The sequence below is a fragment of the Sinohyriopsis cumingii genome, chromosome 7, assembly GCF_028554795.1.
Source record: "Sinohyriopsis cumingii isolate HCF-2022 chromosome 7, ASM2855479v2, whole genome shotgun sequence".
Taxonomy (NCBI): domain Eukaryota; kingdom Metazoa; phylum Mollusca; class Bivalvia; order Unionida; family Unionidae; genus Sinohyriopsis; species Sinohyriopsis cumingii.
This window is the reverse complement of record NC_142967.1, coordinates 36146948-36166553: the sequence shown is the minus strand read 5'-3', so window position 1 is coordinate 36166553 and position 19606 is coordinate 36146948. Positions and strand designations below refer to the sequence as shown.

Here is a 19606-nt window from a genome sequence, read left to right as displayed (position 1 = left end):
TAGAAAGATTTTGATACAAAATATTTTCAATAACAAGAAATATTAATTTCAAGACTAAAAAAGTTCGTTCTATACATTTTGGATGCACATAATATTACAAAGAAATACCTGCAAAGGTCTTAATTTAAAACCGTGATATAGTTTATATATTATTAACGAAGTACGTGACAGCATACAAGCGTAACCAAAACGTGTCTATGTCTAACATCAACTAAAGCCAAGAATGCTGCCGAGGAAAGCTGTGTTCTAATTGAATGCTCGAATTAAAAAGACCAGTGTGATATAATTTGATCAAACTTGCAAATATATTAAACGTGGAAAATTGAACTATATTCAAATGAATTTACTTTCTAACAGTAGAGAGAAACCTAGTTCAATCTACAAATGAATGATACCATATATAATGCTTTAAAAGCATCTGCTCATCGTTTGCCTAGAATAAAAGGTTTAAAATTTTTATCATATATTTTCTTCGAAAATTCATTCTTATGTCTTTGCTTTTGTGTCTATGGACATTTGAGTCCTGAAAATGTTGGAATAATGTGTTCACTTTACATTTATAATGGTAGAAAACATATTTTAGATTGCCTTTTTTTCTTCAGCGAACAACTAATAGCTTGTTTATACATGATCACTTCATCTATCCATGTTCCTTCATTCGAGAATTAATAACGCACGTATTATCAGTACATAAGTAATAATTCAAACACTTTAGGTCACAGGGAAAAAGTAAAACTTAATTGAGGGTTCGAATTCCAATTGATTTCAGAGATATGTAACAATTGTGAAAGTTAACATCTAACTGGAGATATTAGCAGAATAAAAATACATAAAGTGAACGATAACTGAAAATATTTTACAAAATAGTATAAAACTGTTTAAATGGCATACAGATTCGCAGACGTTTTTCTTATGGCAAATAAATATTCATTATCAAATATAAGGAATACACATCAATGGAGAAGTATATTGCCGTAATTTGACACTGTGCATTGATGCTAGGGTTCTTAGTACTGTTACTAATTAGTTCCTTAGCCACAATTTTATCATCGTTGTCAATGGAGACCAGGTTCTTTCAACATCATTTTGGTTGTACATTCAATTTGAAAGTGTTTCTTCCTATAGAATTACTACCTTTCGATTTGAATTATACTCGTAATGAATTTCAAACGTTTTTAAAATGAATCGGTTGTAAAAGTAGATTAGAGCAGTCTCCGTGATTTCGCATTCGAATTTTAGACAGTATGAGATTTGAATCATTTTGATCACTACATGAATTATCCATTAGAGGTTCCTTTGAAGATTCTATAACGAACTTTCTCTCTTCATCACGGGGTATATTTGAAATTACATATCGCTTCCGATGTTTGTAACTTTCAATATTGTTAGATGGAAACTAGCATACGTTCAAAAAGCAGAATGAACCGTAGTTCAAACATATATGCATGATACAATATCTAATGTTTAAAAAGCAACTTCGCATCATTTGTCTCGTAGAAATCTCTTCAACATTTGTATTGTATTCTTTTAAAGACTCGTCTTTGTTCTGTGTTTGTTTGTTTGTTGTTGTTTTTTTTTTTGTTTTTTTTTTGTTTTTTTTTTTTTGGTTTTTTTTGTTTGTATTAATTGTTGGGTATAGAAGATTGGGAACGATTAGTTGACTTGATATTTATTTCCCAAATTATAAAGGAATTTGAATGACGTTTTATGGCAACATTCATGTTTCCGAGATCAATCTTGTTTTTTCTTACAGAATTACATCATTCTAAAATGGTTTCGTATTCGAGGATGTATTGGAGAAAGCACCTTGGTAAATAAGGTATCATATAAGGATTGTATGTCACGGTGAGAAAATAAAATTTAATCGAAGGCTTAAATGATGTTTGATTATACATGTTTTAACAGTCAATACCAGCAAAAAAGTTCCTATCTGCAAAAACAAGCTTAAACGGTGAATTATTGATTCAATAATCGAAATAAATTTGTGTTTTAACTACTGCCCTTTCCACTTTCCATACTTGTTTGAAGTCTACAACGTAACGAACACAGTTATATATATATATATATATATATATATATATATATATATATATATATATATATATATATATATATATATATATATATATATATATATATATATATATATATATTTGTTGATCATATGTTTGCAAACAAGCATCATGTTTGAAAATACATTTTAACTTTAATAACATGGTTATTGAAACAATAACTCAGTTATATACATCCTTAATATCTTCTATCAATTTGTATTCATAATATTTTATTTTGTATTTAGTTGCTTTCGTCACTCTCGGTGTGAGATATTCTTCACACTGCCTTTGATATCATCAGTCTTTGTTTTTGAAAAAACTTGATTATTTGATGTCTATATATAATACAAGTGTTTTGAAACAATAAGTTTATATTTTGTTCAAAGAATATATGCAGCAAACAAAACTTATTTAATATGAACCTAACGGTTTTTCTCCTTTAAGAAATCTATTGCTTTCCATTTTCTCGTTGAAATTCATTGTTATTGCTTTGATCGTTGTGAGTAGGACCACATTTTAAAATTTAATATAGTTAAGGATATAGTGATTTTAAGAATCTTACCAATGTTTCATTTGGCACGAAAAACTCGCACATATGTATGATTGTAACGAGTATGTATGTAAAACCTTTTGAATGACGTTTCGTTGCGCCCTCACCATATTCGTAATCTACCCTTGAATGCTGGTGGATTAGAAACATTTCTGGAAAAGTAAAAAAACAACTGATAAACTGAACATCTTTACAAATTATATGAAATCGAATGAATAGAAGTATCGTTACAGCTATCGTAGTCTCTTAGTTGTGTCACGTACAGACTGTAGTGTACTTCTAAAGCGAAATCGAAAAGAATCGACATTACGTTTTGAGAAAAGATTCTTTCCATTATGCGATGTTAACGATTAACAAAAAGGTAATACAAATTTTAAGATTTTAAGATTTAAAGCTCTCTTACATAGCACCACTTATGTTGATGATTAGATCGTGAGATTTATTTACATATACACTACTAATACCAATAATCTCCTTTCTGATTGAAAGATGTTTCTCAGCATGTACTTCCACCGAAGAAGCATTGCACGCAGAAATAATTGAAACGAACCAAATTATAAGCAATATTTCAGATGAACAGGGTTTATTATAAACATATATCTAAGAAACTTTAAGGTAATGTATTTGATAGGTATTGGAAGTATAAATGGACAAGAAATATCCACCATAAAATGATAAGATGGAAAAAAGAATGACTTTATGCTAAAACATTTTCAATAACAACAAACTCTTTATGACTGTTATAAGAGCATTCCAAGTATATCGGGTGCACTTAAAATTACAAAGAAATAATTGAAAAGCGTGATGAAGTGGCCATATTATTAACAACGTGCGTGATAGAATAGAAACGTAAACGAGAAGTGTTAGTGTGTAACATCAGCTAAAGCAAGGATTGATACTGAAAAAGTTGTTTTGTATTCAATACTTGAATCACAAACCAGTGCGATAAGCTTAGCTCAAAAGTGCAAATATCTTAAGTGTGGAAAATTTAAATAATAATGAATGCTCGCGAAATAGTTGCACGTAAAATGGTATGAACTGATTGTGGAATGATAGTGTAAATGAATACAGATAGTAACCCAAAAATGATATACAAGACAGGTATACCTTCTTTACACTTACATGCATATAAGTACCCAACGATTTTGAAGATGCCATCAAATGTGCTAATTTTTTATTTAAAATCCTTGGTTTGTTCCACAACGGTAGTATAGTTAGCATTTTCTTTTAACTTTATTTTATATGTTGATAATCATTATGATCAAAAATCATGTATTAAAAAAACTGAGGGTACTAATGAAAGCCTGTTATGTTTTTATTTTCTCAGATGTTTGTTTTAATTAAGGACCGCGCCTTTGCACGTTGTTGTCACTAGGCCTTAAATATTTTACAAATAAATCATTTTCAAATCATAACTGTTTTAACAAACCCGTGTTGAAAACTTCTTAATCGATTGCCATTTTCTATAAAACTATGGTTTTGAAACTTCCTACTGCATATCATGTATAATAAGTCCGTCTTTTAAAATTCGAGGGAAAAAAAAACTTTATATCAAGTACCCAACTTGCAAAATGTCTTGCATGTAGAATAGAAATAATACGGCTTGTCATATTCTTTCATTGAATATTCGTTCTTATGTCTTTGAGTTTTAGTCTGTGAACATTTGAGTGCTGATAATGTTGGAATGATAAGTTTTCATGTACTTCCCAATTTATAATGGGCGAAACTATATTTTAGTTAAACGATTTAAGTTTCCAAGTTCAACTAATACTTTTTACGTACACAACCATCTCATTCATCATTGTTTCCTGTTTGTGAAGGTATTACCGAACATATTATATATAAATAAGCGTTAATTCACATACTTTAGGTCACATTTAAAACGTTAAAATTGAATTGATGATTTGAATGACCAGTGAGTAGAGAGTTTTATAAATATTACGAAGTGTAATGATCTAAATGGTGGTATCACCAAAATGAAAATGCATAAAGTGAATGGTAGTTTGAACTAGCTAAAATAAATTAGTGCTTCACACAGAGCTTTATCCATTGGTATTTGTAATGTCTCAGATATCTTAAACGCATTTTCTAATTACGTTCTAAAAAGAAAACTGAATTGAATCCATACTGATTCAAGGCTGTGTTATTTCTATAGGAGATATATATTATTAACAAATATGAGAAATACACACCGATGGCGAAGTATATGCCGTTATTTTAAACTGTGCAGCGTTACTGTTACTAAGAAGTTCCTTACGTACGCTTTTATCATCGTTGTCTTTCAATACTTTTTATGTTGTTGATTGCATTTGAAAGTAGTCCTACTTATAGAAATGTTACCCTCCAATGCAACCTATTTCGCAAGCATTCATTATTATTTAAAGTTTCTACAGCTATCGTGGTTTTAGCTTATGTGAGACATTAGCATTTGTTGACTGTGCTTAAATTCAGTCACATAGTTTGTGATTAATAAGGTACTACATCACGGTTTTAAACAAGGTCCTTTTCAAACATTTCTTAGTAATCCGATGTGCACCCACCCAATATACGTGGAATGCTCTTATGATTGTCATGACTTATATTTCGTTGTTATTAGCTTAACGTATTTCTTTGTTATTCGTTGTCTTTTCTTGGTGGATATTCCTTGTCCATTTCCATTTCCAATACTTATCAAATGCAGTATCTCCATTTTTCTCCGATATTCTTTTACATAAAACCTGTTCATCTGGAATATTTTATATCACTTGGTTCTTTTTATTTGTTTCCTCGTGCAATACTTGTTGGGTGGAAGTATTTGCTGTGAACCTTTTTTCAAGCATAAAGTTAACGTTTGGTATTAGTAGCGCTTATGCAGACGAATCTGACATCTAATGATCAACGCAAGTGGTACTATGTCAGTGAGCTTTAAATCTTAAAATCTTACAATTTGCTTTTAACTAGTTGTGAATCTTGAACATTTTTTAATAGAAAGAATATTTTTTCCGACTCAGACATTGATGACATAAAACGTAATGAATTTTCTTTCATATCTCCTTTTATAAGAACAGTATTATCTGCATAAGGCATACTTCAGAGACCACGACAGATGTAACGATAAATCTCCTATCCGATTTCACGACATTTGTAAAAACGTTCTCTTTATCTTTTCATTGATCTCGTATCATGAATGTTGCAATAAAACGTCATTCAAATGTATGTACAAATTGATAAATAACTATCAAGTCAACTTATCGTTCTCAATCTTCCGAACTCAAATACGCATAAACAAGACTCCAAACACATAACAAAGACGAATCAAGGAAAGAATACGATAAAAGACGTATGCAGATATTTTTTTTATTGAGAAACGATGAGCAATTGCTTTTTAAATCTTATATGTTGTATCATGCACATGTTGTATTAACTAAGGTTCTCTGCTATTTGAAATAATGCTAGTTTCCATCTAACAATACTGAAGGTTATAAACATCGGAAGCGATGTGCAGTCTCAAACACAGCCATAGATGAAAAGAGAAAGGTAGCTATAGAAACGTAAAATGAACCTATAAAGGACAATTCATGTAGTGGTCTAAATGATCCAAACCTCTTACTGTCTAACATTTGAATGGAAAATCAAGGAGACTGCTTTAAACTACTTTTACTAACAATTCATTCAATCAACATACGAAGTTTATTACGAGTATAATTCTAATCGAAAAGTAATATTTCTATAGGAGCTAACAAATGTAATCTACAACCGAAACAACGTTGAAAGAACATGGTGTCCATTGACAACGATGATAAAGGTACTTCTTAATAACAGCAATAAGAACCCTACCACACACATTCACAGAGTGAAATGACGGCAATATGCTTCTTTATTGGTGTGTGTTTCTTTTATTTGATAATGAATATTTATTTGTCAAACGAAAATCTTCACTAAATCCATATGAACATTCAACAGTTTTATATTAATTTGTATGTTTTTCCGGTTATCGTTCACTATATATATATATATATATATATATATATATATATATATATATATATATATATATATATATATATATATATATATATATATATACCGTTAAATAACTATGTAAGTGATTTCCTATAACGTATAATAGATGAAGCGTATTCACCGTTGCGGTGTAGGTTCCACCGAAGCAAAACATTTACCCTCTGGTTAGCTTTAAGCACGCGTGCATCTTAATTCCTAATCTTCCTAATACTCTCATTACAAATTACCTTAGTTAAACTTGTTAAGCTGCATTAGCTCTGTACATACTATTACTAAATCTGTTTTGTCTTGTAATTTTAATAATGTTCCTTAACTTTAACCAATGCCTATTGAAATATTATATTGTATCGCAATACTCTATTTTCGAACATTCTCTGTAACCTTCTGTTACTTTTAACGGCGGTGGTATCTAAGTATTTTATATAAATACCGTATTGTCCGTTATCCTCTTTGCCTTTGGGTACGGATTACGGAATATTTTCTATAGTTGCTTCATTATTCCTTATCTTGGAATATGCAATACAATTTGTACTGTACCTCCCTTTTATGTATTTCATAACATTATTACTTTTCAATTGAATACATGGACAATTAAATGTAATCTGTTTATACGGTACCATAATGGAACTGCATTTAATAACTAATTCAATATTATCTTAACTTTTATGCATGAATTTAGATTCCTATCCAAGAATATGTTTATATTTATGCTGCTTTCTTATTCTTACGTCATATTCACATTTATAATAGTGCATCTGTATTGAATAAGCTATACATTTACTGATAAAGGCATCTTACTTCCTCAATTTTACATTTAAATTAATTACATTTATGATCTAAATGTATGTACTCTTGTTGAATTCTAATCAAGATATTATCCTTCTTATTTTGCGAAGGCAGTGGAGCACTCTACAAACAGACTTTATTAGATGTTATTCCAAATGCATGCAAAATTCAAACGGATTACTTAATGAATTGTACCATTTCACTGATACATTTTCATAACAATGAAAAAAGAGACATACTGAGTGAATTTAAATATATACTCTACTATCCGTGTCACGCGCCTCTATGTCAAGGGTCTGAAGCAGAAGACGGTACATTCTCCTTTATTTGTCATTCTACAGCTTCTAGTCCACAGCTGCTAGAAAACGTTGCACGGTTTGTCCTCAGAAGGACCACCGCATGTCTTTCTGAATCTCGTCATGGGCAATATGGCACACTCAAACATTGTTTTACCACTCTGTTATGCGGCTCTGGACATGAATAAGCACTTGAAGAATATAAACAAGAAACACTCCCAAGAGTAGCGGAGCGCCGCATATTTATTGATGTACCTATATCTGCCTTCCAACTATTATTCCGCCACACAGTTACTCCTAGCACACGTGCGTCAACACTATAACATTGATCAATGCTTCCTTCGAAATATCACGTTACTGTGGCACCAATACTACCACACTGGAACACATTACCTTTCCGCAGACACTAGCATCCTGGCCTCTGTTTCAGGTGCACTACCTTATTATTTAGACCTATCAATAATCAAAGAAACCAGTGGTCATTTCTCACCACACTGGCCACATTTAAAGTATATCATGCAGTATTACATTGCAGAAATATACTTACCTAGTACATTCTTGTTAATCGTTGTTGTACATCAAGTTATTTAACTGCTGTTCAGTAATTCCGTGTAATAGTTCCCCTATAACCTTTCAAGATCCTTGTAAGTAGCTCAGACTAGCGACTGGTCTGCACTCTTACCTGTACATGATGCATGCATCAGGTTCTGTAACTAATAACCATCCGTTTACCTCAGGTCTCGAAAAAAGAAGACTATTTACATTACAATAAATGCATGTGAGACACTGAAATTAATTAAACAAATCTGCACAGAGATAAGCATTATCTTTGTGACTAACTGGTTGGATTTACCTGTCATTGTCTATTGTTATTTATATCTAATCTAAATTTATATATTTATCTCTCAATATATCTGTCCGTTCGTCCGTTCGTCCTTCCATCCACCCATATATCCATCCATTGAACTAAATCTCCATCCATCTATTCAACCGCCCATCCATATATATGTGTGTGTGTGTGTGTGTGTGTGTGTGTGTGTGTGTGTGTTATGACAATGACATATGCATTTATGCATTTATGCGAAAGTAATCGAAGAGAGGAAGACAATAAATCTTATGTAAACGCCATCAATCATTCAATAATACCTATTCAATTACCACCGACATATATACATAGGCATTTCCTTTCGTACTTACCTAATACATACCTGCAGAAATATATTCATATCTTCATATACATGTACATTAAAACATAAATCCATACATATATGTTCGTTCATAAATTTCACTAATATTATATCCAATATAGCTCTTTATATAAAAGTTTCAGATATTGAATAAATGTGAGACAATTTAGAATTTGACCACAACGCCGATAATAAGGCATTCATTTGAAAGCACACACATTTTAATTCATGATGAGCAGTAAAGCAACAAATAAAAGCAAATGTTCCTTCTTGTCGGTATTCAGCGTCTAACGCAAAGATCATTCAATGCGACTTAATTCTTTCTTCATTTTGCAGTATAATACATTAATTCCTCCAGTAAACCACCATGCAAACATATATAAACATAAAACAATTTTATATTTACATATGCATTATTATATACATTTTAAAAATATCAACACATTACATGCAAAACTCATACATAATAATATACAGAAAATAAATTGTACAAGACTACTTAGATATTGCATTAATTATTTATTGCGTCTATATTTAACTATATCGCACTGTTCATATATATCTATTACGTAAACATGGCGTCTTAAATATGTTTTAAGAACATACTGAGGACGAAGTAGGTATTGACCTGGATGAGTTTAATATCTATGAATGTTTATATAGATTGCAGATGGTACCTCTAGTTTCCAGTAAATTGCCTAAACCTAGGGTTAATGATTACAAAAGAAGACAGTTGAGCCACGTAAAATCAATGGAGCACAATCCATGTCTGAGAAATACATAATATCTAAATTAATTATATCACATCCTGCTGTTTATATAATATACATATAGCTAAATAAAATACAGCTAATACATATGCATGCCAGTGTTGAAAAGGAACTTATTTCACCATAACTATGTAAATTCAATCAGGAATATTAGTTCCACAGATTTATATGAACTAGAAACGAGTGAATACCTCAGGAAACGTTTATGTAGTGAAACAATACCAATGAAAGAATAGTCTGTAATTATGTATGCATTCTCAATATCAAATCCTGTAAAAACAATTTTTAAATCTAAAAGTAATAACTCACATCAATGTATAACAGATTCAATGATTTCGGTAAAACCTGTTAAGAACTTTTTTCCTTGCTCTAAGAGTTTTAAATAATTTGGTATTAACATTTTGTCTTTTCATATATAATTATCTGAAATGAGCCTTCGGTCATCGATGACTAACACATATTAAGCGTGACGAATTAAATATGAATGTAATTGTTATAGCGGTATATGATAATTGCTTACCACAGTTAAATAAAACTCAATCGAAAATTTAACTTCTTTGTAACATTAATAACTAGCAAAAACTGTTTATGTAACAAATGATGAAAATATTGCATATAAAAAGAAACAATAAATATATAAAACAACAACAACCACAAGAATATCAATGACAAGAAAAGCTCGGAAGAAGGTAACAAAGATTATAATAAACGTTTATGATGTTATTAACTCCTTCCATATACGGTGCCTAAAATGTATCCTGAAAATAAGCTGGCAAGACCGCGTCACACACAGTGAGTTCTTGCAGCGTGCAAGTATCCCCAGCATGTGCTCTATGCTGAGCGAACGCCGCTTTAGATGGCTGAGACACATCCGACGCATGGAGGATGGGAGGCTGCCAACGGACATCCTATATGGACAGCTGGCCACTGGTACGAGAAGAATCGGCCACCTCTCACTCCGTTTCAAGGATGTGTACAAGAGGGACATGAAGGCATGCAACATTTCATCTGACGGCTGGGACGTGCACGCCGAGTTACCTGGATACTGGCGGTAAACAAGGGCCCAACAGGCACAAGGGCACAACAGTCACTGATGTGATGAGAGGTCAGCTCGCGGCAGAGAAACGTGAGAGAACGAAGAGCGCGGCAGCAACCCCAGCAACGCAGACTTCACAGAATATCTGCACCACCGACTTATATGCGTGCATAGGCCTGCACAGCCACAGCAGACGATGCCAAAACCACACAGACCGACGATACTCCAATGGCGCTATTTGCATGGTCCCTTGAGAATGGTCCCCCAATGATGAAGGACTGTCAGTTGTGGGACAAATTTATATTTTGTCATATTAGATATTATATTTCTAATAATTCACAGTTAATGTTTTCAGTGTTTTGCATTGTTTTTCTTTTTAGTTGAGTTCTATATAAAACAGATACTAGTACTACAATTTTATACATATATTTACTATCTAGATTTTATATACATCATATTACCCCTGCTAATAATTTACCAAGTCATTGATCGGACACATATCTGTTATTCATGTATTAAAATTATTTACCATGCGATTACGTTTTTCAACAAATTCATGATACGAAAAACTGACATGGATATATAAACTATTTCAAGACAATAAGAAGAACAGAAAATATATTAGGGTATGAAGAAATTATGGACATGTTAACGAAATTATACGTTTTTGCAATGAAATATAATAGTTCACAAATACAAGAAATTTATTTAATGCATGCTGAAATAGATCATCCACAGACGTAGGTACATGTATCATTAGCTAAGCGACATATCGGATTGACAATTCTTTTCCATCTCATCCGTACAACAATACGTGAGGAATTATTCCATATGTTTCAATCTCATCGGCCTGAAACGGGATCCATCATGCAAACGTCAATACTACGCAGGACCACAACTGCATAATTATATGGAAGTCACGCTGTGTGGGACACATCATTTGTAGTCCAACGTTATTGAAATTTAATCATCATAGCAGGTGAACAACGACATCACGGATAAAGATCTTCGGCCGAGTCATACCAAAGACTTATAATATGGTACTAACAGTTGCACCGTTAGGCGCTCAGCATTAAGAGCTTAGCATTAGATCTGGTCGTTTTGGTGTCAGGATAATGTGACTGAGTGTGAAATCATGCTACATATCTGCAGCATGATGCCCCAGTGCTAGACAACACTATAAACTGACACACTGCCGATATCGTAGCGATATGGCTGCATACTTGTTAAGGTTAGGTACTGTTAGAATAATAATCGCACTTGATTATAAAAATCTTGAACTACAACATGTGCTTTAATTCACCTTGTGTATTCAGAGACAAATAAAACAAAGTGAAACAGACTACATTATATTAGACCGCCTGCTTTGTGACATATGCCTGATTTTCAAGAAATGTAAAATAAATTCTGAAATATTGATTTTATTAAACAATTTTGTCACACATAAAGCATAGCAAGAATACATAACGTCTGAAACCTTCAGCTGTACTGCTCTAAATTTGAAATTACTTCCGTAAGTATACAAAATTCGACATTTAGCAGTAGCCGATAAACAAACATGCTTGTGATTGAGTGCACCAAAATAAGACTAAAGCATCATGCACCATGGGTCAGCCTTGAAATGACAACACAACAAATATGTATGTTCATATACAATGCACGGACACAAACTATTCGTGAAAGGGCCCACACTTATTTACAAATAAACAGATTTCTAACAAAGCAGCGGTTAAGATCAAGAAATATACATTTAATATATTATCAACATATCCGTTTTTCTATTTAGTCCTTCTCGTTCCTGCCTTCCCATTGTATTATTTCTTCTCTGCTTGCTTCAAGCTTCCGTTATTTCATTCTTTAATTGTTTCCCTAACTCACTGATTTTCGTTAATATCTTCCTATAATAATCTAGGCCCCCTCTAATGAAAAGTATTTCCTGATAAAGGTTCCAACGGGCTTATCCTCATACCCAGACTATTAGCCGATGTATACCAGCTCGTCTTGCGACGTTATAATTACAGCCGCTGATACAACCACCAATCCCAAACTAAAAACATACGATTCTGCAAATGACACGCAAGGTAATCTTTGCTATAAATAAAAATATGACTAGCAAAATAGATGAAGAAAACGTGAATGAGGAAATTAAAATTGCCGTCTATTAAATATTACACATCTAAGCACTCTATCATAGCTTCATCACAGGGGATCACAATATTCACTTATCCCGCGTACCTGGTCCTTGTCAGGAAAGTAACCTCTGAAGCACACAGGCGAACATAATACTGGAGCCATGACCTATATACCCCAATGCAAACTCTGAACAAAATCCCATCTCACTGCTGACATCATTTCAATAAGATGCAACTCTGTGTTTTTGGATCTGGTGAATTCACGCTAGACGTTAGTGTGAATGTGATATTTATTTATATTTCTTTACGACATTTGAGTTAATGAGTATGTAGTTTCTGACAATATATCATTCACCATATATGTCAATATCTTACATGCTGCATAACGAAACGACTTAAACATTTAACCTACACATGCACAACAATACGATGCTATTAATGACGAAGAAGAAGCCAAGAGAAAACCTGGAAGAACCATAGTCCCACTGGAAGCTACTGGCATGCTTTCAAACATGCCCACATAGACCAAGACCGATGCTTGAACCCAAAGGTGAGATGTCAGTGATCGCTGAAGGGTATGAAGTATTACATTGGGAAAATATAATCAATAGACCCTTTTCGCGTACGTCAATATTGTGTTTACATGATTCCTTCACTCTGATTGATTCGTAATTATCTGGTGAAATAGCAGATATGTTGAAGCTATGGATATATTGCCGTCCTGGAGAAATGAGAACTAATTTCAGTGAAACATTGAAACAATGAAATATCCTTGTAAGCTTGCTGGTATTGATTATCAACCTGCATGAGTTAATGTTATGACCAACGCACAGACAGCAATTGCAGGGATAAAGATAAATGCACATAGTGTTCCCAAATGTACATGTTGCTGCTATTCCATGGTTTCCGAATAACGACCACGAATAAGCTATACTACCACTCGCGATAATTATCTAAGAAACGATTCCATGTGTTTTAATCATACTAACCTGCTGAAGGATCTGTCTGCAACATTACTACAGCACCGATTCATTAATACATTCAAATAAATAAATAAAAGAAAATCGTGTATTGCACAAGGTACGTTTGATACGATTAGATATATCCCTATACCAATTGCGATATTACTCTTCACTGCATGCCAACAGATATCTAATTTTACCCGTAAATGGGAACATCAGCCGTTCTTTTATAACATTCCTTTAGCATACTTGATTCTGTACTGTTTGTCAGTAACTAAAAGCTAAATTTAGATTCCTTTTGCCAATTCAGCGTTCGTCTCCATTTCTTTGTCCTAGCTATACAACCGACTTATATTGGCAGTTTTATTGATTCGCATTTTAGATGCTCTTTAAAGGTAATATGTCATTGCATTCAACGGAAACGCGTTCCAGAAAACACCTGTTTTTGTCTCCAATATTTATCAAGTTTAATTGATTCTACTGGTTACCATATGCCATTAATGTTAAGGTCATTTTATAAAGGATGAGTTTGCTCCACAAAAACTTGATATACCTATGCAAGATAAAGCAAAGCAAGAATACCTATGCAAGATAAAGCAAAGCAAGAATACCTCTACTAAGATATTGTATATGTACTTTTAATGTCCAGAATTAAATTTGACTTGTATTGATATACGTTTCATAGTTCGTGTTTTATACTTAGCGTACCCTATACCGTTCAGGGAAACAAAATTTAAATTATTGTCCTAACATCGTCATATTATAGTTTAATTTTCAAGTATAATAACAAATGTACAAAATGCACTAAGGAAACCAAAATGTAAATAATGAAAACTAATAGATGTGCAATATAAAATGCAGATATTGACAACTGATTTTTTCTCGAAATATCTCTTACTGCACATCATGAAAATATATTATATAAACTGGATAGATAATAACAGAATACCCGACAGAGTGGGAAAAAGAACAGAAAACAAAGCATTAAGTACCATATAAATCAATGCCACAACGACGATAAACTTGGTAATAGTTACAAAAATAATGTAACTGTTAGACAACACCGAATTGAGTCAAACCTGAAATGTGTTAGTCATAGGGATTTACAAATAAATAAATTTGTTTCTTGTATTTTGTTGGAGTTATCTGATTCGAAACACCAAACAAGATAATTTCAGGGATTGAATACTAAGTTTTCAAAGCCAGTAGCAACATATCTAGGGTTACTAAGACGTCATGGATATAATAGGTGCGGTAACGTAATAAAAACATTTGAAAATATTAAAATTACCAGCTTTATTTTATTGTAGTTTTAGTCATTCTGCTTTCTCTATTTTATTTTCACCTGGTCGTGGCTTAACATTTTAAGGTGTCTTAATCTTATGAAAAGAGCGCTCAATTCTAACTTGCATGAATTAAACAAATGACGGAAACACATCCGGAAACGATTTCAAGAGCTGCCAGTTACATTAGTACAAGAGGAAATACAGACTCAGTCCCAAGAAATGCCCCAACCAAACAAAATGTAAAATGTATAATAAAATATATCTGCAGAATATGTGTTCAGCTTATAATTAATCCTCTTTATCATGGCTCATCTCTAATATCATTATATAACGTGTCTGTGAGAAATATTGTAAGCAAGACAAATGAATATGGAATTTCAGGGTAGAAATGAGTGAAGCAAATAAAAATTAGTCTTCTTCCCTATGAGATAGATGACTCGGCAAACACACCATTAAACATCTTACTTTTGAAAACGATAGTTGGCATGTCGATTGATGGAATCAAAAGAAAATGTAGCGCAGTTGGAAGATCATATAATCATTTATTCTCCCATAACAGGATCCGGTTAAATTGACTTACCAGTGATTTTTAAAAAAAATAATACTGAATTGGGAGCAGTATAATTACATGCTACATATCAAAACTCTTTTTACCCGAAGTATTATTGATCCCTACGACAAACCTCAGTGGAGCAATATGAACCTTTATATATCAATATCGATGGATTGTTTGTCCAAAACAATTATGAAAACGTTACAAATCTGAGGGCAGAATTTACTGATTTCTGTAAATAGTTTTACTTGTGGATGCAGTGAACATCACCTTAAAGATCACCTTAAAGATCACAACAAACATCATAATAGAAAACTCCATTTATCATCAAATCGATGATTTGAACAGATTATTATCATGTATTATGTATAATATAGTGTGGACATATGTATAACTTCTGTTATTCAGGCTGACACGGATTCAAAGCGGAGAGATTATTTTAAAACTAATTTACTTCGGTTCTCTCAATGGTACTGACATGGTTGTATAACGAGAAACGGAGAAGAATGGCTTGTATGAATATAAAGCGTCCAACAAACAAATATGAGTTCCGTGTGTTATTAATGTACATTTCCTAAATCTAAGGAAAGTATTCATTACATGACCACTGAACAGTGGAGTTAGGTTAATGCCATAACAGCGGTGAAGTCTAAAACCTTTTCTACGAAAATGTATTTCGTAGTAGAGGATGTCAAAGCGAAATTGAAAAGAAACAGAGGTAACCGCAACAATAAAATCGAAAGAATTGTAAGAAGGTGTTGAATGTAAAGCATCAAAGTTAATTCAATATTCGTAGCTATGGAGACACCATAATCCAATTATAGGGAAAAATTATCGTTAGTTGAAGAATTGAAACTATTGTTTACAACATGGTGTAATAATTTCAACAATTAATACAGTCATAGGTCTCATTCTTTCCTTACTCCTGCTTCAACAACTTATAGACTTGCTCCTCATGTCACATCTTCTCCCACATTCTCATGCTCAATCCATTCCATGCAAATAATTTTGTACTGGTACAAAAGACCTCAAAAATATTGTCGTTGTATTCTTTGAGCTAGCGTTTAAACAAAGCAGCCGCACATTTACATAACTATTAGTTGAGTAATAAGATATAATTTGAATTGCTGACTTTTTATTACCTGATAATTTAGTGCGAGTTGGTTTGGACTAGTGGGGTTCTGTTTGCGTTATGTAGCAATTTTTCGAAGTCGTCTGCCTCAGAGATAAAAGGTGGCATTTATTATGGACTTTTGATGTGCTGAATTCAAATATGACAATTAAAACAACTATTGACTATTGTTTCCAAGATATTGAAGTTTTTACATTTTACGTCTATGTATATTATGTAGGTAGTGGAATATCAATTATAAATTGTAAACCTAGGTAATTTGGTGTGTTTACGGTTGCTTATCATGATAATATCTCACCTGTTAAAATTTTAAATAATTATAAGAATAGTCTACATATTACTTATCAGTTTGCACTGGTTACTTATGCAGTAACGTAAACATTACCGATGCATGTTTTGTGCTACCACTTTCACTTTTTATCTTTGTTACTCTTTGTGATATTGATGATATATGCAAATGTGTCCGTAGATAAGAGCAAAATTTCTGCATTTATGCAAGTGATGTTTAAACGGTACATCAAGAAAAATATTCGACAAAGTAAAGCAAAAGAATGAAATGTTAAATGCGATTTTATTTTAATGCAAATATATAATATTTATTGGGAATGATATTAAAAAGTATCAGCATATATGTATTCCTGCACGATATGCAACCTGCAACAATGGACATTTGTCAAATGTTGTCAGTGAAAATATATTTGAATGTCAAAATGAGGTTTTTATTTGTTACACCTGAAGACAACTTTCTACGTGATACTGTGCCCATAGGTCATTCAGACTATTTATTATGAGTTTAGGCAGTTAATGTATGTGTATGGGATGGGGTGACTATCTGAGTAACATATATATGCTTGTAACCTTTCCGTAATTGTTTTTAAGCATAGTTATATGGTATTTCATGAGAGGACAAAGATGAGAACAGTATAGTAGAACTTAATCACGTTGCCTCTACATTATTTTAAACTGTCAGAGAATGAAACAAAGTCTGAAAAATGTAGATAGAAGGGATACATGCACTAGGTATATCTACCCTTGGATGTAAGACAACAGCTAAATGAAGTAAGTTTTAATTTGGTACTTTGACACAGTGTGGTATGGTAGTATAGGCATCCAATGAATCATGCAACTTAATAACTGTTAAGTGATACTTCTAACAATGATCAACGAGTCATATAAATTATACCTGCACATTTTATCTTAACAAATATGTGGTACATGTTCCGCATATGCAAATGTTAATATTTGTTTACAAGTTTTGGGGTGTCAGAATTTCACATTTATTTGATAATATAGGATCTAGTTGTAAATATAGCTGATCCATGAGGCACGCGTTTGACGGTATTCATTTGCAATATCCAAAATTGGTATTTATATCATGAAAAATATTACCATCTTTAAATTTAATACCTTGTCGCTTAACATCCCTTTATACTGATGTGTAATAATTTTGGTTCCAGTGAACAAACCTCTCCGGCTCCACATTACCTTAAACTTTATGATGCATAGTCTACCTATTTAGTTAATAGGCCTGGAAATGGAAGCCTTATATATGTTGGGGTAAAATTAGCACATGCCCATTGCGTCACATTCTGAGCGTCACTATATCAAGTTTAATATTTTTCCGTTGGTTTCACCCTGAATGTCATTTTGACATCTCTATATCTAGTACATTTTAACTTCATTTACCTACATCTTACTTTTATCTAAAAGTAAGCGAAAAAATGTTATTTCTGTTCATGTCTAGCCTGGTGTCTGTAAAAAGGTGGAAGAGTTGGATTAGTTTGGTAGCTCTCCAGTAGTCAGGTGGTGATTGCAAGTTTTCATAAGGACATATGCAATGTACCTACCATAAATGACAAAATGGAGTTCATATTACCACGTTATGATATAGCACCTCAAATGCATAATATTTGGTCTTCATTAGAGAGATCAGCACAATTGATCATTATGATAGATCTGTATCTTCATATTTCATTGTCGCCTTTTGTGGTTATCTACATTGAAAGTCAAAACATTTGTGTTATTAAACATGGTACTTTTCCCACAAATAAAACTTTGATAGCGCTATTATTTACAGTAACAACTGGCTGAGTACTTGACATAATAAATGTGGAACAAAACATCTAAAGTGTTTTCATTAGTGATTGTTCATCTATTTACATTTGGACAAGCATATTACAACTTGCAGCAAACATCAATGTGAGCTGTATTGCTTCAGTACCTGAGAACAATGTTATCATTTGTACAGAACCCAACAAGATTTGCTTTAAATACCATTCATTGATCAATTTAGCTGTCTAAATTTTGCCTGATTCAATTTTAGACCTTTTATTAAAATTTAATTTTTCATTAAAATAGGTTTATTAAATCTAAATGTTGATTTAAATTTCCATTAAAACTGAATTTATCAACTTTTGTATATCTCATACATATCTGCATAAAGGACTCATCTTAGTTTACAATTTAGTTTTTACTGCATTCAAAACTTATTATAATTAGGAAATATGTAACAAATTTAGTTATGGTTTCTCCAGAGCCTTTTTGGTCCAAACCTGCACTTTCTGGAACACCATAACTACACACTTTCTGACAGCTTTCACATTACTTGTTGACTATGAAATTAAAAACGACTTCATATATACGGTTGAAATAATTGTGGCGTGCAAATATAAACGTTTGACTACAATTTACCAAACATAATTTGGCCTCATATTAATCTGATCACAATTATTAGTTCCGGTTCATTAACCATGAATGTAGTTCCAGTCTATTTTATGACATTTTTCCCCTCTCCTTTTGGTTGTGATAAAAGAGTTTGATTTAAGCATTCTTGGTGCTGATTGAAATGTAACTGTTTATA

General features: G+C 32.4%; 1 long non-coding RNA gene across 3 annotated transcripts in view; it reads left to right on the top strand.

Moving 5' to 3' along the window:
• The window catches only part of LOC149795018 (uncharacterized), a 127273-nt gene that overhangs the window by 106215 nt on the left and 1452 nt on the right, over window positions 1–19606 (top strand). Inside the window, exon 3 of one of the 3 annotated variants that reach the window (XR_016422080.1) lies at window positions 1754–2001. The exons of the other annotated variants lie outside the window; for them this stretch is intronic. This is a non-coding gene — a long non-coding RNA (uncharacterized LOC149795018). Of the gene's footprint in view, window positions 1–1753; window positions 2002–19606 lie in introns of those variants that run through there. 3 annotated transcript variants of the gene reach the window in all.